This window comes from Pelecanus crispus, chromosome 10, assembly GCF_030463565.1.
Source record: "Pelecanus crispus isolate bPelCri1 chromosome 10, bPelCri1.pri, whole genome shotgun sequence".
In the NCBI taxonomy this organism is placed as follows: Eukaryota; Metazoa; Chordata; class Aves; order Pelecaniformes; family Pelecanidae; genus Pelecanus; species Pelecanus crispus.
The window spans coordinates 39726069-39750531 of NC_134652.1; the positions used below are offsets into that span (position 1 = coordinate 39726069).

The 24463-nt window shown below is 44.2% G+C and overlaps 1 protein-coding gene across 5 annotated transcripts in view; it reads left to right on the plus strand.

Moving 5' to 3' along the window:
* Positions 1-702: 702 nt before the first annotated feature.
* The window catches only part of SGMS1 (sphingomyelin synthase 1), a 73119-nt gene continuing 49358 nt past the window's right edge, over positions 703-24463 (plus strand). The window contains exons 1-2 of one of the 5 annotated variants that reach the window (XM_075717240.1): positions 12785-13488; positions 14842-14957. The gene's annotated coding sequence lies outside the window, so the exon portion shown is untranslated. Of the gene's footprint in view, positions 720-4278; positions 4303-8201; positions 8467-12784; positions 13489-14841; positions 14958-24463 lie in introns of those variants that run through there. The other 4 variants (XM_075717242.1, XM_075717241.1, XM_075717239.1 and 1 more) reach the window with 4 other exon arrangements.

Genomic DNA, 24463 nt, shown 5'->3' on the forward strand with positions numbered 1-24463 from the left:
CTGCCTGCGTGCTCTTCTAGTTAAAGGTGCCCTGGATGTTTCTGGAACTGGGTTTGGCTTTTGAGAGCGAAACACTGAGATTCCTATGATGTTGGGAGTAGGCAGCTTCTAGTCTATGGTGCCCCTGGCCCAAACCAGGTGGTCAGTGGCCCATTTCTGGCAGCTCTGTTTCCCCATGCTGTTCTGGGGGTGGCGGTCTCATCCAAACCACTCTTGCCTGGTGCAGGCTGGGAGGAAAATGAACGTATGTCCAAGATACATTCCTGCAGGAAGGCTGGTGCATGTGGGGAGTAGCGCTCCTGCTCTCTGTGGGATGCTACGAAGTGGATGAAGCAGCACTCCAGGCCTCCTTCGAATCCAATGAAAGCTGCTTATAGGCCTTATTTGGACACAGGGATCTTCTCTCTTTCTGCGTCCTTTGGGAAATACTATTTTTAAAATGCAGCTGTCTGTGTTAGCACGGTCTTTACTGTATATCCCAGCTATTGGTAGACCTTGAGGTCATCTTCACATTGTAATAACTCATAATATTTGAATAGAAGGCTTGCTGTTAGCTCTGCTTCTTAATATGTAATTGGTTTTATTTGCTTTTTTTAATAGTGACTCTTATGACTATGTGAGAAGCAGCCAGCAGCAGGTCTTCTGAGCTTTGACTCTCATATTTGTAGTGAGCTCCTAACCCGATGAATCGAGTGCTCTGGGTAGAAAAGCAATTTCAGGTAAGTAAATGAATTTTGCATTTTCAAACACTTCTGTTTTGGAGTGGTGTGTTTTTTCAATACTTTGTTTACTGTAAACTTGATACTAAATGTGACCTGAATTTGGCTAAGTTTGTGTTTTGGACTTGCACGGGCAGATAGCCATTTTGCTTTGGATTAACCATTTTTTGCCTGTTTGCCAGTGGCAGTGTTCAGCACTGGCAGCAGTCAGTGGTCCTCACTTGTGTGTTTGCATCGTCTGACTTAATGTCCTACAGCTGCGTAGCACTGTTTTCTTTTGGCACCTGTACTGGCTGGTTTCTTTAAGTGAGGCTTTCATTTAAAAGCGTGGTTTAGTAGAGAATATGATGATTCCTTCCATTTACTGTTAGCTTAGCCATTGCTTGTGCCAGCCTGGCACTCTCTTCATTCAAGAAAAAAATTTACACGGTCTAACCCCAGTACTAAATTGTATAATCTTAGGAAAAGGCAACTGAAAGATCACTTAGATAGGTTCCTTTTTCCTGCTTTCCTGCTTCCAGGTAAGAGCAAAACTTGAGAAGACATAGGTTGTGTATAAATGCTCCAAAACTCCTACTTAGTAGGAAATCTTTGCCCTTCTGGCTGTTGAAACTGGAGTGATATATTGGGTAGGCAGCCGGACTGGTGGCTGGAATACCTGGTTTCTGTTCCCAGTTCTGGCTTTGATGTAGATGGATGACCTGCAAAGAGAAAATAAATGGGGGTATGCCCTTCCTTTGCTGCTTGTAGTTATGTTTTTGTGTTTTAATAATCCTTTCAAGCTGTGTGAGGATTTGCTAAAAGGCATCTTTTAAGATTTTCGTGGGTTTGTTGGGTTTGATCTGTGCTGGAAAGCTCCGTGACTGTTTTAAGAGCTAGAGGGGGAGGTGGTGTAAGAACAGAAAATGAAAGTAGAGCTATTGGGCATAGAGATTTTGAGAAACAGTGTGTTTTTAAAACTGTCATTTGTTTGTGTGTAACCTGAGTGACTAGCACATTGAATGAACCAAGTCTTTTGTGCCTTGTGTTCTTAGTTGGGCAAGCTGATGCCTTTTTTTCCAGATGTTCTTAAATATTAGTGAGACTAAACTGGGCGATTCTGAGAGGCTGTGGTGAGGGACAGAACTGAAAAGCACCTTTCAGTTGTGATTCTTCCTAATGCAGTTGTGATTCTTCCTGTGGGTGCCCCAAGCAAATGTGCTTTTGGGAGAGTTGTTTTTAGCCCCTCTCCTACAGATGTCACAGTACTGCATGCTTCTAAATCTCAAGTGTTGTACAATTAAGATGTTGAGTAGCGCTTCCACAGATACTGTAAGAAATACCATCAGTAATCAGAAATAATGAGAAAAATACCGTGACTAAACATCAACACTGCTGAAATTGAGGGAAGTGATTTTTTGTGTGTCTGTGTGTCGCATGTAAGGTGAATTGTTAGGAGCAGATTTTAACTTTGCAGTTGCTGCTTTCTGAAAGCTAGCATCTATGTGCTAGTTGTTCTGGACAAACCGTAATATCTAGGCTTGTTTTCATCAGTCATGAAAAATTCCTACTTTCCTACTTTCCCCACCTTCCTTCAACTATAGAAGTGTTAAGAGTGGAAGACACCTTTACCAGACACCAGAATCTCATGTCACTGTATTGATTCAACTTTTGTTTCCCCTGGGTCTGATACACAGCTGTTATGAATAATGCAGTAATCTATTACTTAAAGTTTAATACAGATTTAATGGGGGTTGAACATCAGCAGGTGCAATGCAAGAGGTGCAAGGCTGCTTTGTTCCATGCTAAATGAAAAAGATTCAAACCAAATACTCTTGGGCATGTGGCATACCTTGTCATCTATGTGGAGATGTTACTTGCAGATGCCTTGGTATCTGGGACCTCTGTATTTTTTTGTGTATTTGTCTCGGTATATGGCAGTGTATGTTCCGACCTCATGGGGTCACAAAGCACATGGATGACTTGTTGCTGAAATCTAGGGATCTAATATAGTGGAATATCAAGATACTGCTGTCTGCTGTCTCTTCAATGGCTGCTTTTTTTTTTTTTTTTTGTACGAGTATTATTTTTTTAAACAAAGGGAAACATCCCTTTCCTCAATTGTTAGCTCTGCAGAACTTGAGCCTTAAAATAATCCAGGAAGCCTTTTGTTATATAAATATACTCATCCTCCAGCTTGGCACTGTATGTGCTTGATATAGCTGCTTGCTGAATTCTCTTTTAAATTTAAACTTCAGTGGCTTTGAAAGGGAAACCCAACGTTACTTTTATGTAGCACTTAATGATTCTGACCCTGGCAGTTCTCTGGACTCGGAGAGCAAAGCAAATGCACCGAGTGCTGTATAATGACAGTGTAACAGTGACTATTTAAAGCAGACAGTGTGCTGTAAAGCAGTGGTTTATGGCTGGAACTCAATTTCTGTATCTCTTAATGATTTTTGTTTAAGGCTGTTGCTGCCAGGTATGCTAATACCTACCAAATTTAATTCCGCAGGAACAGTGCCTCAGCGTATGTGGTATCTTTTGAGAAATAAAAATGTGTATGAATACAGCAAGGGCTTGGAATGGTTAAAATTAAATTCCAGTGCAGACTACCGGGTAGTTTAACAGGCACTGAGATTTTCAGCCATTGGATTTCCCAATTAAATGGGCAACAGTTGGCTAGAGCAGATGTTTAAAACCCCCCCCAACAAAACCCTGCCACCCTGTGAAATGTCAAAGGCATGGGAGATAATCTCCGTGAAAAGCGGTGACTGGTTTCTGGGTGTTGTCTTGTACACGTAAAAGCACCTTTGGGGAAATCTATTAATCATGTATGTTACTGAATGTGAATGTAGAGTTTTTCTGTATCCTCTGTAGGACATGAGTTCATTGTGACATTGACTTTTTAAGTAATACCTTTGTTGCCAGGAATGCCGGAGCTTGAAGTTGCTGATGACTGAAGAGGTAATGTGGCAGGTTAAAGCCTGGGATCTGCTGTGTAAGCACTGCCTTTATTCACCTTCTGCACACAGTAGGCAACACCTCTTACAGCAGCACCTGGCCAGCCTGCTGCTGGTTTTACCCTGGCTCTCTGGGGAAGCGTGGGCATCCTTCTTGACTCCTGTTTGACCCCCCTACTAACCTCCTCCCACCCCCCCGCCCCGACTTTTTCCAGATGCACGTGACCTGCATGCATCAAAACTGCCCTGTCGAAGTGGGAATGGCAAGTGGATGTTGCAGGATCTGCATAGGTGGCTTTGGTACAAACGCAAAGTCTACAGGTTGTGTTTTAAAAGTGAGGAGGATGAAGAGTGAACCCATGCAATCCTCTGGGAGTACCTGAATCCAGTCTATGGTCTGATGTGCTGCTGCTGCTTCCTCCCATGTTAATGGAGCAATCGTGTACCAAGAGAGGAGTCCAAGGGGAGAAGTGATGGCATAACATCTTGGGCACTTATCCAAAACTGAAGATTTAATTGAATTTTGGAGCAGATACTGTATGTTCCCTGTGCTCAGTTTGTTCGGATCGATCAGATTTGACTCTGGTGGATTTCCTGATTTCTTACCATTGCTGCTTATTAAGTAGCTTGGCTGGTTCTTGGTAAGTGAGTAGCATAAAGCAAGTTGCTTTGCTCTTGTCTCCTAATTCATTTTCCCTCAGGTGCATCGCTGCTCCTGTTTCTTGGAAAAGGTGAAGGATGTGCTAGCAGGAAATGGCTGCAGTTAATGAAAATAGGCTGTACATGCTGCTGATAAATACTTAATCCAAAGAAGGAATCTTCCTTCTCCAGATTTGTTTGTCAGCTGAATTAGCAAATGACTGTTCCTTTATCCTGAGGCTGGCTCTGATTTACTTTGATTCACAGCTTACGGGCCCAGGTAATAGGATTTCCTGTAAGGGTGTGCTCACCAATTCTTCCATGTGTTCAAAGAGAAAATGGGTTTTCCGTCTTACTTTGCATCCTCTTTGCCTGTGTTCCTTTTTGCTTTGGCTTAATTTTTACTACTTGGCTCTTGTGTACATGCGGTTTCACTTGGAGTTTGATGGCTGATGCCATCCCAGCTCCTTTCAGGTGTCACATCTGAGACATCTGGGGATGGGACAGGGCACCTAGCAAATACCAGAACTTTTGGTAGCAACCGGTGCGCTCTACTTGGGTTCAAGTGCTTGAAGAGTGAACGTAAATACTTTAGCCTTTATCTGAAAGGCAGTTACTGCTTTGAAGTATGGCTCTTTTGCATCTGTTCGCTTCCTTTGAAGGCTAGCAGCCAATGTTAAACTCAGGGTTGGTATGTGTGACTGTTCCTGTAGCTCTTAGCATGCAGTTAAAACATCAACTATTATTATGTTGAAGTGCAAATGTTATTTTGTGCTGAAGTCATGCTGGAAATAGTTCAAAATGTCTTGTTCGTTTGGATTCACGAGGGGAATGCCATCTTGCTGATCTCTAATCATGTTTTGCTCTCTGGTTTGTATCTGGGTTCTTTGTGTTCAGCAAACCTCTATTCAAATGGTGCTGAAGCATTTAATGAATCAGGGCATCCTCTTAGGCTGCAACCCAGGAGACGTAGACCCCGAGGGTGATAACTTCTGTTCTTTGTGCCTTTCGGGAAGCTGCATTATTAATCAGTTGTTTTCCCCCAGCTTCAGTCATTTGATGGATCCAACAGGCTGTGTTCCCGTGTTGAATTAGAACCTATTAAATAGCTCTCTCTTACTGGATAAGTATTGATTAGTTTGTTTGTTATTTTAATGACAGACGTGTTGTTTAAAATTACTCCATGGTTTTGCAGCTTTATTATTCCACAGATTATATGGTTATTGGGATTCTTGTACAAGATGCTTTGTTTCAGTTCATTCGTTAAATGTTTTTCTCTGTTCTCATAGATTTGTTTTCAAGATGCATTAAAACAAAAAGTTGGTTTTTTTTTTCCTGGCCTGCGTTCCCATTTCCTCTGCTGTCCCCGTTTCCAATGAATAGTTGAAAGGCTGTCAGTGACTGTTTTGACAGATTTCCACGTACTACTTAGGAAGACAAAATGTTATATCAAAGATATTTTGCTCCATGGTGATAAATACCTAGCAAAGGATGGGTAGAATACTTGGTATTAAAATGCTGAGGGATTTTATAGTCCCAACGGAGGATGTCTGCTCTGTCACCAGAGTCCTCTGTGACTGTCCCAACTGTTCAAATCATGTGTGCGTCCAAGCTACATCTAGGCAGACTTAAATGTCATCTTGTCTGGAGCACGCTCCTACCTTTAGGTTCCTCCCTGCCCTTTTCTGCATTGTGGAGCTTCATTGCAGCCATCTCCAGACATTGACGCATCACTAAATTCCCCAAGCTTTGCTAAAAGTTTCTTGGAAAACTCATGTAAATATAGCCTTGGGAGCTCCCTGAGCTATACAGCACATCTTGAAAGGCAAGTGGCAGAAAAGGTAAGGAACATGCTTTGCACAAATGCTGTTTTTATTATTAGGGTATGTTAACTGTGTTTACAAGGTTGCTTCAGATATTTCATGAATGTTGTCGCTGATCGAAATTAGACTGATGCCTTCCTCAGCCCAATGCAGCTGCTTGTGTCTGCCCCCTGCCAAAGATTTGGATGGCCTACGTCTGACAGCATAACCGCCCTGCCATAGTACTGGTTCGTCAAACTCTGTCTGCTTCAAAAATAACCTTGCATGAAAAGCATTTAAATGAAGCCAGCAGCAGATGTGAAATCAAGCACTGTAGACAAGGCAGAGGTAGACTAACAGGGCATAGCAGTCAACGCGGACAGCATGCGTGTCTCCTGAAATCAATTGTAGCACTCGACCTGCTCTTCCTCTTGATGTTCTGTTTTGTTGTTTTCCGCCTGTGTTTTAGCCTTTTGTGAAGCTTCTCTGGGTAGGCAGCTGAATACCAAGAATGCAAAGGCACCGACACCAGTTTTGCAATGCTCTATGGTTTTTGCTGATCCTGTTTAAAGTCCCCAGACAGTTGATCTGGCAAACTTGCTGCTAAATGGATGGTCTAATTCCCAGTGAATGCTGTGATCATAAACATTACCCTGCATCACAGAAATTATTTGAAAACTGGTGTGTGTTCCTCAAGTTGTCAGTTGTCTTTCAGCATCCTTGTTGTGCTCTTTCATCTTTAAATGCTTGTGCTGAAGCTCAAATAAACTTACCTGTCAGCAGTTATGAGGATGTCTCGTCTCATCTCTAGCTGCTCCTTAATCATAGCTGTACCTGGCAGTTTAAAAGCTGTTTACAAAGGAGATAAGGCAAGTTGCTATGTTGTAGCTGCTATTTTTTTAAAAGATTTTTCTCATACTCCAATAATAGTCAGCACGAGGTTGTGTTTATGCTTTGTGAGGATGTCCGCTTGCTCAAACCCAACGTGTGAGCGCTCTGTTCATAACCCCTAAGGACTAATGCGACGGGCAGGTCTACTGAAGCAGAAGGACAGCTCTGTCCTTAAATCGCTGCTAGCTCTGAAGCATCACCTGCCGGTTAGGTGTCAGATTTGTTAGCAAGGTGGTAACATCATCGCAGAGGCTGGATTCTTCATGTGCATTGACTTGCTCTGGTTTTAGAGCAGCGGTCACACGGGTAAGTTGCACACAGTATCCTAAGATGCTTACTCACAAATATTATGATCACAAAATTGCAAGTGGTGCATGAAAATACACTGATTTCATGCCCACCCCCCGAAAGGTTTTCCCAAAGCATTCTGTCAAGAAAGGTTTTATAATGAATAGACGGCTGCCTTGTCAAATTCTAATGTTATCTATGGTGAATGCTATGTTAAAATTATGAACTAAAGGAGTATACCACGAGGATAAAGAGCTTAAAAAATTTGTCACTCTTACTTGGCTACATTCTGTAGGACTTAGTTTTACAGCACATGTATAAGGCAGTATTTTAGCTCTTATTTACATAGCTGAAGCAGCCAGTATGAAAGTGAGCTGATTTCTGTGTGTAGGGGGAAATATGTTGTGTACTCAGCTTCACAACTCAATGCACCACTGTTTGCACACAGAATTGCGTAGCCAAAAGTCAAGGGGGCAACCGCAGATAGTCATTATTTGTATTTCTCCACTGTAAAGCAGTGCCTTAATTAGGAAACTATTCCGAGCCTCTTTCCCCTGTGCAATGAGTGTTGCTAACTACTAGTCCAGACCCAAATCAAAACTTTAGCTCTTAAATTAATGATTTCTGGGGTTGTCATCTTAAACTTCCAGGGAGGTCAAACGCAGATCACTTGGGTTGCTGTTGCAGCTTGTTAATTCAAGAGCTCTGGTGTTGATTATCTTATGATGATGATACCTGCAGCGCTGTGAATTGAGCATTCTTAAATCAGCGTAGTTTGGGTGCTGCGTAGTTTGGCATGGTGTACGGTTGTCCGAAAAATGGTGTTTCATGAGAAGTGCCTCCCTCTGAGTGTGCTGCGAGGTACTGCTGCTGGCCTGGGACCGAGCTGTCAGGCTGTTGCTCCTGTAGCGTTATGCGCTGCATGTGTCAGGTTGAGATAAGGAAAGGGAGCTTCTTTCTGCAGTTCCTAGCACAATGGTCAGTTTTCTGCAAACTTGTTTTCCTCTGGAGGGGCAAAAGAAGCATGGTGTAGTTTTACTGGATTTTCAGTAGTCTTCTTGAGTCTCTGCAGTGGCAGCAGGGAGGCCCAGAGGCTGAGATGAAAATGAGTTGAGCTAAGCTTGGAACAGAAAGAGCGCACAGGAGGAATTCGGGGTAAGGGAGAGCTTCAAGGGGGAGTGGAAGGTGAGTGACAACGTGGTAACCCTCTGCCATCCATGGCTTTTCTGTCTGTCACTTTGGAGAATGATTGCATATCATTTAATACCCACCTTGGCAAACTGTCTTATTACTCTTTTCCTGTCCCTCACCCTCGTTTGGCTTGATTTGACCTGGATGAGAAGCGGGCATTGGAGGAAGATGATGCTGACAGCCAAAATCTTACTGTTCAGAAAGAGGCAGCGCAAACACTTGCGCCAAAAGATATACGTTAGGTATTAGCGAAACAGCTGAGACCTTTCAGGATGGCGATCCATTTGGTGAACAGTTGGACAAGGTTACTCGGGTATTGCAAGATTTGACACCTTGTTGTAAGGAGATCTACGTGTCAAAATCTCATGCCAGTGAGCATGTGTCTCTGTTTAGGAGTGCACGCTGGGTGGGCAGGAGGGTATCCCTGTACAGTGTGAAAACTGGATGGAGAAATGGTCTAGAAATGAGTGGCTCGCTGGAAAAAAGAAGGGAACAGAGCATTCAACAACCTGAATGCCTGGGGAGTAGCCTCCAGCAAAGGAGTGCTGTTTCACAAACCACATCCATGTAATTTGAATTTTACGAGCAAGAACTCTTTTGAAACCTGTAATTCCAGGTGGAATTTCAAGAAAGTCTGTTCCTGGACTTGTTGATTCTCTTTCTTCTCCAGGTGGGGTGCTCGATGCTCACTTGAGTGAGAGCCCAGTTATCACAAGCCAAAATTAATCCATCCTTCCTGTCTATTCTAACCAGCATCCAAAACTGTGCGGTAGGAGTACCCGGCAGGTTGTCCCAAGGAAGAGCTTTATTTTTACCCCACAGCCTTGCAAGGGGTAAATCTAAAGACTTAGAAGATTGTTTCTTTAAGTGAACTTACATAAACAGCAAATTTTCGTCTTCATCCTGCTACTTCTTGCTTGTGCAAGGTGTATCATCCCTGCAAAAGTCATGCTAAATCTGAAGTTCCTTTGCTGTGCATTGGTAATCCTATTGTTTGTCAGAAAAATGCCTGACTAAGGAGTTTTTAAATGTTTCTGCACCGATCCTTTAGTTTTAGCTGGAAAATTCTTCTATTCAGCCATTATCTGCTTCTCTGTGGTAATTTGGGGTGGAGTGAAAATGCACAATTTAGAGTAAATCTCTATTGTCATCCTGTGTTGGGAGGAGTTTAAAGTGCTGAAACTGGGGGGGGGGGGTAACCAAACCCATACCATGCAGGAATTTCAGGATACAGCTCTGGCCCTTGGTGTCCTCTGATTATTAATGACACAGAAAGTGTTGGTTACTCTGTTTTCACACGAAAAGAGGAAATGAGTGTGTGTTGAGCATAGGTGAGGTAAGGAATCTGGTATGTGGTACAAGGTCAATGAAGCTGTAAAGCAGCAATTGGTTACTAATGAAAAAGCAGGAGGTTTTTTTTCTGTGCGCCTTAGTAGAGGTCATTTTGCTGGTACTGCATCAGGAAATAATAAATACAGGTGATCAAAGTGTGTCTCGTGGTTTTGTTTTTTTTTTTTTTTTTTTTTTTAAAGGACAAGCAGCTTGAGGTACATGTTCTACTTGTTTTATGTGGAGCCCGTGGGCTCTGAATTTAGGCTTGCCAGCTATGAACGTGAGATCCATGCTCCTTTCTCCCCCTTGCCCCCTTCCTCCTTGCTCTTTTGGCTTCGGCACTGGTGCTTTTGCTCCTTCTTCAGGAGCTGCGGTGATGAGATGCCAGTGGATGTGTTGCGTGCTGAGCGGCTCTTAGAGCAAGCCCGAGCAGTGGTGCAGAGCGGGGGTCAACGATACGTGCAAGGAGGGGAGAATGCTGATCTGCCTCTCTGAGCAGAGAAGAGGGGCTGGGGGTGCTTTGCAAAAGCATGGAGAGCCCTGGGTTGGGTCCTGCACTTGGGTCACAACAACCCCATGCAACGCTGCAGGCTTGGGGAAGAGTGGCTGGAAAGCTGCCTGGAGGAAAAGGACCTGGGGGTGTTGGTCGACAGCCGGCTGAACATGAGCCAGCAGTGTGCCCAGGTGGCCAAGAAGGCCAACGGCATCCTGGCTTGTGTCAGGAATGGTGTGGCCAGCAGGAGCAGGGAGGTGATTGTGCCCCTGTACTCGGCGCTGGTGAGGCCGCACCTGGAATACTGTGTCCAGTGTTGGGCCCCTCAGTACAAGAAAGACACTGAGGTGCTGGAGCGTGTCCAGAGAAGGGCAACGGAGCTGGTGCAGGGTCTGGAGCACAGGGCTGGTGGGGAGCGGCTGAGGGAGCTGGGGTTGTTTAGTCTGGAGAAGAGGAGGCTGAGGGGAGACCTTATCGCTCTCTACAACTACCTGAAAGGAGGGTGTAGTGAGGTGGGTGTTGGTCTCTTCTCCCAAGCAGCTAGCAATAGGACGAGAGGACATGGCCTCAGGCTGCGTTGGGGGAGGTTTAGGTTGGATATTAGGAAAAATTTCTTCACGGCAAGGGTAGTCAAGCATTGGACCAGGCTGCCCAGAGAGGTGGTGGAGTCCCCATCCCTGGAAGTGTTCAAAAAACAGGTAGACGTGGCACTTTGGGACATGGTTTAGTCTAGTCTACCCTTGATTTGTTTAGTGTGGGCTTGGTAATGTTAGGTTAATGGTTGGACTGGATGATATTAAAGGTCTTTTCCAACCTAAACGATTCTATGATTCTATATAAAAGAAGCAGGTGGTTCCTGAGCGGCAGCGGGTGGGTGCTTTAGCAGAAGCAAGAGGATGGAGGAAGGCTTCCTCATGCACAGACAGGGATGTGATTAATGCCCTGCTCTGCTGCTCTGGTTGAATTGAAGCTTTGGAAACAGTCATTGTGAGAGATTAAGAGATTACTGCACTTTCTAAGGCACTTTCCTGTTTCTGAAACCTAGCGCTTGTTCGTGCAACACTGGCATGATGCAAAAACATTATTAGTTTGGGGTTTTGTCCTGCTCTTGAGAGGCTTTTTTTTCCTGAATTTGGACATCCATACACTGAAAATAGCTGTAAAGTCAAAGTAGTAAATTGTTATTAGTGAAGGGGTAGAGAAACAACAACCTACTGTTTTAAAAAAAGAAAAAATAAGAAAATAAATCTTTCTTCATGATTCCCTGTGTCTTGAATGCCAGCTGGTCCTCCATCTCCAGAAAGAAAAAGGTTCAGCAAAGGATGCTGAAGGTAATCAAAGGCACAGAGCAGCTGTTGTATAAAAGGAGGTAAATAAACTTTGACTCTAAAGTGTGGAGAAGAAATGATTGTGAGCGGAGGAAGTGAGAAGAGGAATGTTACGCAAAGCATGAGCCAGAAGATGACTGTACCCAGGCCCTCCCCATTCAGAAAAATAGCATCAAATAAAATGAGGAAGTAACGAGCTTAAAACAATGGAAAGTTTTTCTTTCGGTGGTGTGTGGTTTTGCCACAGTATTCCCTGCTGCAGGATGTTGCTGGAAGGTTAGAGGTTCAAAGGAGGCTGGATAAAACCTATCCGTGACTCTTAAGGACAGTATGTCCTGGCTCAGGGAATGGTTATTAAAGCAACATTTTGAAGAAGGTAACACCATCTGTGTTAAACTTCTTGCGGAAATGTGAAACTTCATTTTGTAAGTAGGTAATAAATAATGCTTAGCTGTTTTCAAATGCCGTGTCGTAGAGATGTGTGCTAATGCCGGGGCTACAAGTTGGAGTAGCAGATTAAATGTGGGATTTCTTGGCTTCTGTATTATTTCGTATTTTTGGTAGCTAATGGGAAAGAGGCGCATAGTAGCAAATGATTCAGGTGCTAAAAAGTTCGTGTTTAAGAGCAGATTATAGCAGCAGTTGTCTTTGGATAATTTGCTGTGTTACTTTGGTAAAGTTTTGCAATCTGGAGCTAATAGGAGAGTGCTAATAGCTGGGTAGGTTGGAGTGGCAGCTTGCCAGCTGGTGCCTGGGGTAACGATCAGGTTACTGTGATGCACTGGAGACAGACGTTCACTACTTCCCTGCAAGCTCGACTTTCAGCCTGACGTAATGTTTGGGTAGAGCTGAAACCCTGGGATTGCACCAGGGAAGCTCACCGGTGTGGCTTGGAGGATGAAGGTTTGTTACACTATATGTTGCTTTTTACTACAGAGACGTGGTTTGCTTGGCTGGTGTATGAAAGGACCAAATTTCCCTGGAGATTTTGGCGCTCAGCAGCGTGTGGGTGTTAGGAGGCTTTGGGAGGTGGAGGAGGATGGAGGTGGAATAATGTCCTTTGAATCTGAGTTGTTTTGACATGCTAGAAAGAAATTGCCAGCTGTAAAGGGCGGGGGTGGGGGAGTGGGGTGGGTGGGGATCAAACATTGAACCACTCTACAATTTTGTGTAGAGAAGAAAGACTCAGAGCAGGAGATATTTAAAAATTTATACTGGACTGAGTGCGGTGAAAATCAAAGTATAGGTAAGCACGTGGTGGGTGCAGCTCACGTGCTGCGCATGGCAGCTTTGCAGCAGCACGCTGCTAAACAGCGATGCCTTGAAAATTCTGGAGTCTTGGTTCAGCCAGGCTCCATCCCAAGGTGTGGATTTGGTGACCTGCGTGATAACTTTGAGAGTAAATTCAAAGTGATTTATCCCTCTTCTGATCTCTCTTGAACTCTGCTCGTGTCTATTGCTGTGAAGTGGCTGCTTCTGTATTTATGAGCAAGGTGGAAACCACTGACCTGCTTTGCTGCCTCTGAAAGGCGAGCAACAGGTTCTGAACGTGCTTGGACTAAATTTCCTGTAGAGAACCGAAAAAGCGTAGATGATTGTTGGAAGGGAAAGCATATATTTATTGCACAGTGGCAATAGATTTATAGGCAGATAGTTTGGTTTATAGATAAATATTGTTTGCCTGTATTTCCGTAGCCGTAAGCAGTTAGCAAATTGGATTTAAAAGCCTAAACTTTGCTATAATCTAGAGACCTTTTTACATTTTTTTTTCTTCTATCCCATCTGCTGAGTTCTTCGCTCACGGCTGAGATGTCACGTGGCGCCAAGAGAGCCAAGAGAAGTGACGCATCTTGGTATCCCATGGTAACTCTCCCTTTCCCTTCGTTTTTAGCTCGTTTGTTTTGCTACCAGATAGAATAACCTGACTGTAGGTTTAGATTTGCTTTGCTCACAAATAGGTGAAGGTTAGCATGTAGTGTTTTGCCTCCCTAAAACTTATTTGCACATGGTAACCCAAACCGTCCTTTAAAAAAAAAACCAGAACAAACACAACAAAACACACACAACCAACCCCCACTCTAAAACATAACCAACACCCCCACGAATCCCACAAGACTAGGAGCTCCCCACCCTAACTTCTCAACATGCAGAAAGCATCGGTTGGGGCTTTTGCTCTTTGTTTGCCATATTGAAGCTTGTCTGAGGAGTTTTTGTGAACCACAAGTAGATATCCTGCAAGCATTTGTTGGGCTTGGAGGTAGAATTCTCACCAAAGCTAAATTTGCAATTCAGGTCTTAAGAGTTCACACAGGCTTTGCTGCTGGAAACTTGTTAGGTGATGCTTTCTTTTTTTTTTTTTTTTCTTCCCCCCCTTTTTTTTTTCTCCTCCGTCAGTTGTTTTTTAACCTTTGATTGTTATATGCAGTTACTGGCTGCATCTTAATTAGAAATCTCTGACATATCTCCCAAGAAGAGCTCTTGGGAGAGCGTATCTTTGCATTCAGATAGGCTGATACTCTTTAGAAAGCTGATTATTTTTTAAAAACATGTCACTTAAACCCATTTTCTCTTCTATGCCTAATATCCACTGCTAACCGGATTGTATTAAAGCAGTAGTGGTATGATTTGGTCAGCCTGAAGCTCAGGGCTGCAAATGCAGTAGCTCCTTACCTAATTTAAACAGTGGGTATAGTCTTTGCAGTTGTACATGAGAGACCTTGAACCTATTCTTGCACACAGTTTCCAAACTCTTCTGGGCCAAGCCCAGCTAGTACAAATCCTGCTAAAGCAATGTAAATCTGGCTAAACTTTGCCCTGCCGACTTGATTTTTGCTTTAGGGGAGGGAACAGCTTTCAGCAACTAGATTTATTCTTGGGGGGTGGGGAGAAAAAAGGGGTGGTTTTGCTCGCATGTAGTTCACATAATGCTGGAGGAAACTGGGGTGAAGTTTTGCAGAGAGGCAGGATTTGCATTTGCTGTTGCCACAGCTATGAGTGAGCTTACAGCATTTCAGTTCCCTTAGCAGAGGGACAGAGCAGGCGTTTTCGGAGTTACGGCACCAGTGCACAGAGATGACTCATTTTGGTGTGTCCATCTGATTTTTGAATTGGGTTTTGAATGAGAGGATGCAACCGTGGTGTTTCTGTGTAGTCTTGAGCAATTTTTGGCTTCCTGGGTTTGGGGCGATTGATCTGCATGATATTTGCTCTTAACAGGCTGCTAAGCTGTCACCTGATATACAGCATCGGTACAGGCACCTGGATATTTGGAAGTATTGCAAGACTTCTCTGGTATGCACGGGCACTGTCTTCTCTAGCTGTGCCAAAGCAGGGTATGTATCTCTGTTTTCTCCGAACAGATATTTAGTACAAAGCACCGCTCTTCTTCTAATGGGACTGAATTGCCTTGTTTGATTTTTAGTTACGTGCAGCCCGGCATGCTAACGTGAGCTTTGTGTTTGCATCAGGAGTGCTGCATGGTGAAATCCAAACAATAGGCTGCTTGTGGCAATTGAAAGTGGTGGGAAAAAAATCCCTTTTCTGTAATAGCAGGAAAAAAGCAAGCCTGTTTACAGCAGGAATCAGCAAGAGTTTAAGTCATACTTGACTTTTTTTCCCTGCATTTTCTGCATAGATTATGATGATGTAAGCATAAATTGCTTAGGCAGAAAAAGCACTTGGCCTGTCTTTTAGTTACTGATTGCAGTAGCTTTGACTTCGTGGTATAAAGAAATGTGATACCTTTCTGAGGATGACAGCGTGTGCAAGAACTATTTTATTTTGAGTGTGCATTTGTGCGTGTCTGTGAGCATATCTCCTGAGCAAACTCCTGCATTTACAAAAAACTTCTAACAAAAAAAGGTAAAATTAAGGAGTCATTCAGTAGAACCTGCTGGTGGTAGATTTTTAGCCCAATCAGCACCAAAAATAGTCTTTTTGGTGAGTTTTTTGTTCTCTCATTTGGATAATGGTGTTGACCTTGCAAATGCTAGTTGGAAGCAGAGAGAGTTCAGGAGCCCATCCCAAACAGGCCAGGCTTTCAGGGTGGTAGGGGAGAAGGAATCGTGCTAAAGAAAAAGATCTGAGCTTGCACTGTGCTGAAGGAATAAAGAGCAGTGTAATACAAGTATGATGTGGAAACCCACTGTAATGCAAATAGTGTGAACTGTATGCAGTTGGTGACTGTTGGAAACAAAAACAAGTGTCGAAAGGTTAGGAGTTCAAAGCCCACATCTAAATATTATGAAAACAAATAATAGCAAGTTTGTGTTGAGGAAAGAAAATCATACTGATGTTCAGAGGCAGGCGGGTTAACATCCTTTGAAGATGGGAATATTTGTGTGAACATGGGTTTGATGTCAGAGGACGGCTACCCTGTAAGTAGATGTTTGCCATTTGAATCATTTTAATTAAGTGTGGAATATTTAATAGGTAGATAAGATAATTGGATTATACCTTCATCTAGAGAAGATGAAAAACCATCAGCTACCTTGCAAGCCAAGCTGCTGCATTTTCCTAACAAAAGTCTGACTCTTCTGTGCCTTTCACCTCCAGTATTTCTTGCTGCTCCCGCTTATCAGCCTGCGACTGCTTTTACATGCTAAACTGCTGACTCTTGGTTTATCTTGAAATGGTTAACGATAAGCTACTTCTATATTATCTTAGGCAAAATACTAATATGCCACTGCTAAAAAGCATTAGAGCTGTTGTACGGAAACAGGGTGCTCACCTGAGGGAACAGGAGGTTGCAGCAATAGTTAGAAAAGCTGGTGCTGGGCGGAGGAGGACTGTGAGAGGTGGCAAATTCAGTTAATACAGGGAATCTTATATTTAAGTGAGGAACTGAATGCAAAATGTTGTGAGCAGGTGGTGCTTTTTTCCCCTGACCAAATAGCTGTAACTTGTAATGCAGGTAACTTTTAACTGGCGTTGTGTCTAACAGCATAGGCTGATTTAAAGATTTTGTTCTTGCGTTTCATTGGTACTGTTGAGGTTTTGAATTACTATGTGAGAAAGTGCTTTTGCATTGATGATGTGCTTAAGTTTTTGCTGTGTTGTGAAGGTCTTTGTCTGCCATAGCTTTTTGTTGTTGGAGCTATGGGTTTGTAGGTTTCTGGTTTTGTAGGTTTATGGTTTCAAAAAAAAAAAAACAAACCAAGGGGAGGAACCCTCAAAACAAGCCAAACTGTGCCCTCGGTAACCAAACTACAGCTCTGACACAGAGGGAAGACAAGGTCTTACACCAGCACAGATAGGAAATGAGGTCTGTGTGTGGTGTGCTCAGCCCGTGCTAACATCCTCTCTCTGGGGAGAATTGCTATGGTCTCTCTTCCCTTGTTTAGGAAACGCTGTGTCAGAGGGAAACCCCCAGAGCAGAGGGGTCAGCTCTGTCAGCCCCAGCATTAGCATCCTGTCAGATTGTTTCCTATGGTAGTGCCACTGTGGGTGCTGGGAGCAGCTGTGAAACTGGGAATAATGTGCGGTGCCTTTTGGGTTTTGAGATGTCCAGGTACCACTGTATCCTATCGTCTGCTCCTGTAGATCTGCCTCTGAGCATGTCTGTGTTGTTGCTGTAGTTGAGCCTAGCTACAAAATGGCTGTGTAGAGATCCCATAAGGACCTGTAGGCTCCCACACTTCTTATACTGTCCCTGTGCACTGTTCAAGGCCCTGAAGGTAGCCAGGGAAGAGAGAGAATCATAGAATCATAGAATCGTTTAGGTTGGAAAAGACCTTTAAGATCATCTAGTCCAACCATTAACCTAACACTACCAAGTCCACACTAAACCAATTAAGGGTAGACTAGACTAAACCATGTCCCAGAGTGCCATGTCTGCCCATTTTTTGAACGCTTCCAGGGATGGGGACTCCACCAGCGAACACTTCCAGGGATGGTGCATGGTGCCTGGATTAGAAAGGCAGAGGGGTGCTGGTCACCTTTGGGAGTACTGAGATGAGAAGAGGACTTCTTTGGACCCAGACAGGCAGGGATGATCTCCCCAGAGAACAGTCCCTTTTCTGAGCTGTAGGTCCAGGGGAAAGGCAAGCGCTCGCACGGGCATCATCTGCTGTTGCTTTGCCTTCATGTGCACCCTGAAGACTTGCAGTAGGGGATTTGGCTCTTATTTTACAAGGAAATGCCTGTTCACGTAGCCAGGTAGAATGAAACAAGTAGCAGCTAGTATAACAGGCAGCACATCTGGCTCAAATTGAAGAGTCTGTTAAGTTCAGAAAGTATAGAAAGATGCATCATTCAGCTTATGGGACTCCATCGGTCTGTGGTGAGCTTGTAGGGGTGGAGAGGGAAGCTAAATTAAGGATGTGTTACTTGGACTGGTGATAATTTGGAAGAAGGGAAGACTGTAGGCTGTAGTACAGCCAAGAGTGCCAGAGTTGAGAGACCCACAAATACTGCTTCTCACTGCTTTTTTTGCACGCGGTTGGCCAAGGAATATAGGTAAGTGCTGACGTGGTTAGAATTGCTGGGGAAACCCTTTTGGCAACAGCACGGTACTATCTGCAAGTGAAATGTATCCTTGCAGGCAACTGCTTGCCCCAGGGACTGGCCAATTTTGTGAGGTTTTTTTGTTGTTGTTCTTTAGTGTTGTGTGGTGGGTGTTTTTTTTTTTTTTTTCCTGTTGCCCTCATAACTATCCAAAACACACCTCTGGGATGTCTGGGTTGCACCTAAGGAATTACCTTTATGGGAAGGAAACTAAAGAACACATCTGCTGTCCAGCAGACCTACATCTTGCTTTTCAGGCATCTGTGCTTCTACCTGGAGATTTTGGACTAGTTCTAGTCCACGGTAAGACCTCACATACCACCGTGATGAGCATCTGCAGATAGTACCAGCTGCACAAAGAGTCTGTCCTGAAGCTGCTGCTATCAACATTGGCCAGTCTGGTCTGCACAGGGTAGGGCTTGAGCAGTTGCCTCTGTTAAGATTTTTAGGGTCTGTTCTGCTGGTAGAAGTGGAAGGAGGGGCTTGGGCAGGAAAATTGTTGTTGAACCACAATAGTGTATCTGGTTTTGATGCATGAAGATGCAATTAGGGCTTCAGGAGAAGCTTTTTGAACACTTCTGGAGAGTTTGGATGGATGAAACAGCTCTGCAGGGACTGACGGAGCCTGTATGACCTGGAGATATTTACTCAGAAAAGCTTATACAGAGTGTACTGGTATGGGGTACTCCTCTGTATTCCTGGAGTCCCACAGTCTTCAACATGGAAACGCAAAAACATAGGGGTTTCTGCTCCCCACTGTGGATTATAATACTGGTGAAGTATTTGTATTGGAAGCTGTTTTTTCACATGGGAATCCCTGTCTCCTTCCTTTCTAAGAGGCTTGCTTTCTTGCATGGTCTGGTCCAACATTGTGGTGTAATTTTAATGCTTCCAGTACAAGAAATTAAAAAGTGATTTTTTTTTTTTTTAAAAAAAAAAAAAAACCAACCCAACCCAAAACAAACCAAAATCCCTGAAACTCAGAATGACTTTTGAAATAGCCCAGGCAGGAGAGAATCTGTATGTGGATTATTTGCTTTCTTGGGTTTTTGTCTTTTATTAGCCCTAAAAATGTACAGAGGTTAAAATTAAAATGGCAACCCCTAATAAACACTTACCAGTAGATTTTCGGCAGTCAGTTTTCATTTAGCACTGAAAGCCCTGGAAAGCCATAGTCCATTTTTGGATGCTGGAGACAAACTGAGTTAAGCACAGCTCCTCAGCATGGCACCAGGGAGCACAGCAGATCTTATTAGGTTTTTGCACTTTTTTTTTTTTTTACCATTTTATTTTGGAGATGCATGATGGCTGTGGAAACTTTAATTTTCCTTTACGTAATGGTGTAGCAAATACGGTCTTCCGCTATGTTAACAAATAGTCACGCTCTTAACAGTAGGAGCAGCTAAGCAGTGGAGTGACTTACAGAGGCTTATGGTGAACACCTTGATATTGCAAGAAATTCATAAATAATGTAGGTCTTTTTCTGCCAAGATCTTCTCGAGTTTATAACATCATTGATGACGGAAAGTTCTGAGGCCTTTCTTATCCAGGAGAAAGAACTGCTGTGTCCGTCTTAGTCATGCTGTCCTGTTGCATGGTGTATTTAAGGAAGTAACACAGTTATTTTTGTCACTAGATGAATGATCCAAAACTATAGTGAGGTTCCTGTTGGGTGAGTCTATAATGAAAAGGCTGGCTGTGCTATGTTTTTATTACATGGTTTGATGTTGTTCATCATTCATGCACTCAGTGTTGGTATAAGGATGTTCCCTGGGCATGAGTTTATGCTTTTCTGATTTGGGACTGCTCAGAAAATACAGGGGGACAGACGGACAACAGGTTGTAGCTGCCTCAGCTGGAGCCTGGCTGTCACAAATCTGCTTCTTTGGGGCAGGATGGAGTCCTGGCTCCCTCTTCGCTGCTGTACTGTTTCCATGTATACCCCTGTCCCTGTGTGTGTGTATGTGCCTCTGTTTTTGCGCCCCCTCCCTCCCCCCAATATCCACGATACCACTGAAACTTCAGCAAAATGTTTGCTCTTTTGCTAGCAGCAGCAGCATAGGCCGCTTTGATGGGTGAACCTAACAAACTGGTAATATGCTGGACATCCCAGTATCCCTGTTTGTCTTGCAGAGCAGCTGCTGTGTCTGAATGTCAGATGCAGTCTGCTGGCATCGCAGGGCTTGAATGCAGCTCTCGTAGAGGAGCCGCTCTATTACTGTGGGAGGCAACTGGCTTTGCAAGCAAGTTAGCGTGTATAAAACCTTTCTGGCTGGACCCAAGTGTCTGCTTTAATCAGTAAATCGCCCTGATGCATGGTACGCCTTAGAAATAGCCTGAGCTGCTCTTTACCTAAATAGAGTGCCAAGAGTATCAAAAAGATGAAACACAAATGTAGAGGCTTGGTGTTACCAGCCTTCAGGCGAGAAAATGTGCTTCTGTTCATGAAAGCAGCCCATGGCAGTACTGCACATGAATAGCAGTCCCTCTCTGAGGCTTCTCCCCATTGCCTACAGGCTAAATCGGACAGCTTCCTAGCAGTGGTGGCTGCTAGTGGTGAGATTAAGCAGCAGATTAATTGACTGGGCGTAACCAAGAGCAGTTTGATTATGGAGGACAACCTGTCTTCACTCTTTCGCAGGGGAGGTGGAGTTTGGGGATGCTGCCACTCCAGCTCCTTTCATGAGAACCAAAATCCCGGATTTAACAGAACGCCAGTGCCAATGCGCATTATAAAGGCAGAGTTGCTAATACTTTTAAGGCAGTGAGGAGATGAGTTAGGCTGTAATTAGCAGCCTCTTCCCTTGCAAGTCCGGAGAGGATTCTGTAGTTATTTCTGTGTTTGGTTGGTTCTGCTTTATCGGTTTTAATTCAGTATGAAACAGTAGCTTATACTGCCCAAGAGAAAAGTACCATATAAATGAGGTTTCTTGTGTGCTAAGAGTGCTGCAAGTGTAAAGAAACTGACTCTTTAGCCTCAGTAGGATGAATTGCTTTCATGTTTTGAGATGCTGGTCTAATTTTCATGTTCACAGCTGTGGGATTTTTAAAGACAAAACTTTAGGTGAGCTGAGAATCTGAGCCCTCATTAAGACCAGGAGATCAGTGCAGTGAATTTATATTGTTTCAGGGTTGTCTCTTTGTGCATCTGTTGCATTATACTAAAATTGAGCTTGGCAGCTGCAAATGGAATAGTCCGTAAAAACCTTCCCTAGCTCCAGTACAAAACATGGTATTGCTTGGAGCGATACACCCTACCAGAAAACGTACCTTTGACCTAGCTTCAGAGCTAGCCCAGCTTGGAGCAAGGGTCAGACTAGCTGACCCCCAGATGTCCTTTGCAACTTGGGCCGGACTAGCTGACCCCCAAAAGTCCTTTGCAACTTGGGGCCCTCTGTGGGTCTCAGCACTGGACTTGATGACACAAGGCTAATGTTGAAAAATACCCATGGGAAGAAGCCAGAGTTGTGGATGGCCTTTAAATCCCTATGAACAAATATGTGCAGCAAGTCAGTTTAAAAATTGTGGTGTTGTATTTTTTTTTTTTGCTGGGGGAAAAGACCCCAAGTGCTCTGGCCACAAATGTGCCAGCTGTAGATCTTGGCTGTGCTCTCCTTCTCCCTGCTCAGCCCCCAGCGTGCTCGCTTTATTTGCACAGAGAGGAAAAAGAGGGGGAGGTGTGCTAAACTGAGAACCAGTCAAGACAAATGCGCTAACGGTTGGATAGAAACATGTTTTATCTTGAGCTTTTGTACAAAAACCTGCATTTCCTGCAGAGACTTCCCTGTTCCTGAACTTCTTTTTAGGGTAAAATCCTAGTAGATAGGTTCAGCTTTGTACTCTTCTCTGTTACTGATGACCCCCACTGGCCTCTTTTGCCAGACCATCACCAGCTGTGGGAACAGGGAATGTTGGAGATTTAAAGAAATCACAACTTTAAAAATTAATCTCTTGGCCTTAGAATCAAAATCTTCAGGGCTTCTGTTCTCTTACACCAGCAAGAAATAGATATCTGCCAAGTCAATGAAGATTTTAGCTAGTAAACCTAGAGGGTATCAATGTCTGACTCTTCTTGCTTTGTTATAAAAGAAGAGAATCATCCTCTGGATTTTAGAGGTGATACAGAGAATTTATGGAGCTGTGGGATTTTTTTAAAGCATTCATCAAAAAGGTGATGTTAAAAAAAAAAAAAAAAAGGGAGGGGGGGCAAAACTTGAGGGAGATGGAGACTGTAGGAGAGATTTAAGGAATCTGATGATACCAGGCAGGCTGACGAAACACCTCCTGACTGGTCTGTTAATGTTCTCGGTCTCTGACCCCTGTGTCGCATTGAGAAAGCAGTGTTTGAGCCAAACCATGGCAAAGGCGAGCTAGTGAGTACTGGAGGCTCAATCTCAGCCTCAAGAGTGTAAGATATGGCATGTGTTAGTTGTCTCCTGCTGAGCTGCTGTGTGATCTGTCAACACAGTGACATTGTGGGTTTCTGCCATAGGCAGGACTGAGATGTTTCTTCTGAATACCTGTGTTTGTCACAAATGATATCTTGGGTGTGCAAATGAACTGACAAAATGATCACAGAATCACAGACTGGTTGAGGTTGGCAGGGACTTCTGGAGGTCATCTTGTCCAACCTGGCCTCATCAAGCAGGGTAACCTAGAGCTGGTTGCCCAGGACCATGTCTAGTTGGGTTTTGAGTATTTCCAAGGATGGAGGCTCCAAAACCTCTCTGGGCAACCTGGTGCGGTGTTCAACCACCCTCATAGTAAAACAGTTTTTTTTCTTACGGTCCAGTGTGTTTGAGTTTGTGCCATCTTGTCCTGTCACTGGGCACCACTAAGAAGAGCCTGGTTCCTTCCTCTTCGCACCCTTCCTTCAGGCATTTGTATACGTTGATTAAAATCTCCCCTGAGCCTTCTCTTCTCCCAGCTGAATCGTCCCAGCTCTCTCAGCCTTTCTTCATAGGAGAGATGATCCAGCCCCTTGAGTCATCTTAGTGGCCCTTTGCCAGAATCTCTCCAGTACGTCCATGTCTCTCTTGCACTGAGGAGCCCAGAACTGGACCTCGCACTCCAGAGGTGGTCTCACCAGTGCTAAGCAGAGAGTAAACAATTACCCCCCAACCTGCTGGCAACACTCCTCCTAATGGAGTGAATTCTGTGATTCTAGTGCAGCCCAGGATGCTGGTGGCTGCCTTTTTACTGTGAGGGTGCATTGCTGGCTCATGGTGGCTTGTTGTTGTCCAGAACCGCAGGTCCTTCTTTGCAAAGCTGCTTTCCAGTCTGTCGTCCCCCAGCCTATGCTGGTTCTTGGGGTCATTGTTCCTCAGGTGAAGCAATTTGCCTTTCCTTTATTTGCACACCATGAGGCTCCTGTCTGCCCTTTGCTCCAGCCTGGCAAAGTTCCTCCAAGTGGCAATGCGACTGTCTGGTCTATTGGCCACTCCTCCTAATTTTGTGTCATCAGCAAACTTGCTGAGGGTACGCTCTGCACATCATTCTGGTCACTAATGAAGAGGTTAAACAATATTGGCTCTCGTATTGACCCATGGGTAGACCATTAGTGTCTGGCCTCCAACTGGACTTTGTTCCACAGATCATAGCCCTCTGAGCCTGGCCATTGAGCCAGTTTTCAGTCCACCTCCCTGCCCATTTGTCTAGTCCATACTTTGCCAGCTTGCCTGAATGTCGTGCTTTAACCCCAGCCAGCAACTAAGCACCACACAGCCACTTGCTCACTCCCCTCCCCACCCCGGTGGCATGGGGGAGAGAATTGGAAGAGTAAAAGTGAGAAAACTTGTGGGTTGAGATAAGAACAGTTCAATAATTAAAATAAAGTAAAATAGTAGTAATAGTAGTAACAATAATAATATACAAAGCAAGTGTTGCACGATGCAATTGCTCACTACCTGCTAACCGATGCCCAGTCCATCCCCAAGCAGCGATCGCTGCCCCCCAGCCAACTCCCCCCAGTTTCTATACTGAGCATGACGCCGTATGGTAGGGAATAGCCCTTGGGCCAGTCTGGGTCAGCTGGCCTGGCTGGGCCCCCTCCCAGCTTCTCACTGGTGGGGCCCAAGAAGCTGAGAAGTCCTTGACTGGTGTCAGCACTACTTAGCAACAACTAAACCATCAGTGTGTTATCAACATTATTCTCATACTAAATCCAAACCACAGCACTGTACCAGCTATTGGGAAGAAAATTAACTCTATCCCAGCCAAAACCAGGGCACTGAGGATGTTATAAGAGACAGTGTTGAAAGTCTTACTAAAGTCAAGACAGACAACATCGTCTGCGCTCCCCTCATCCACCAAGCCAGTTGTTTCATCACAGGAG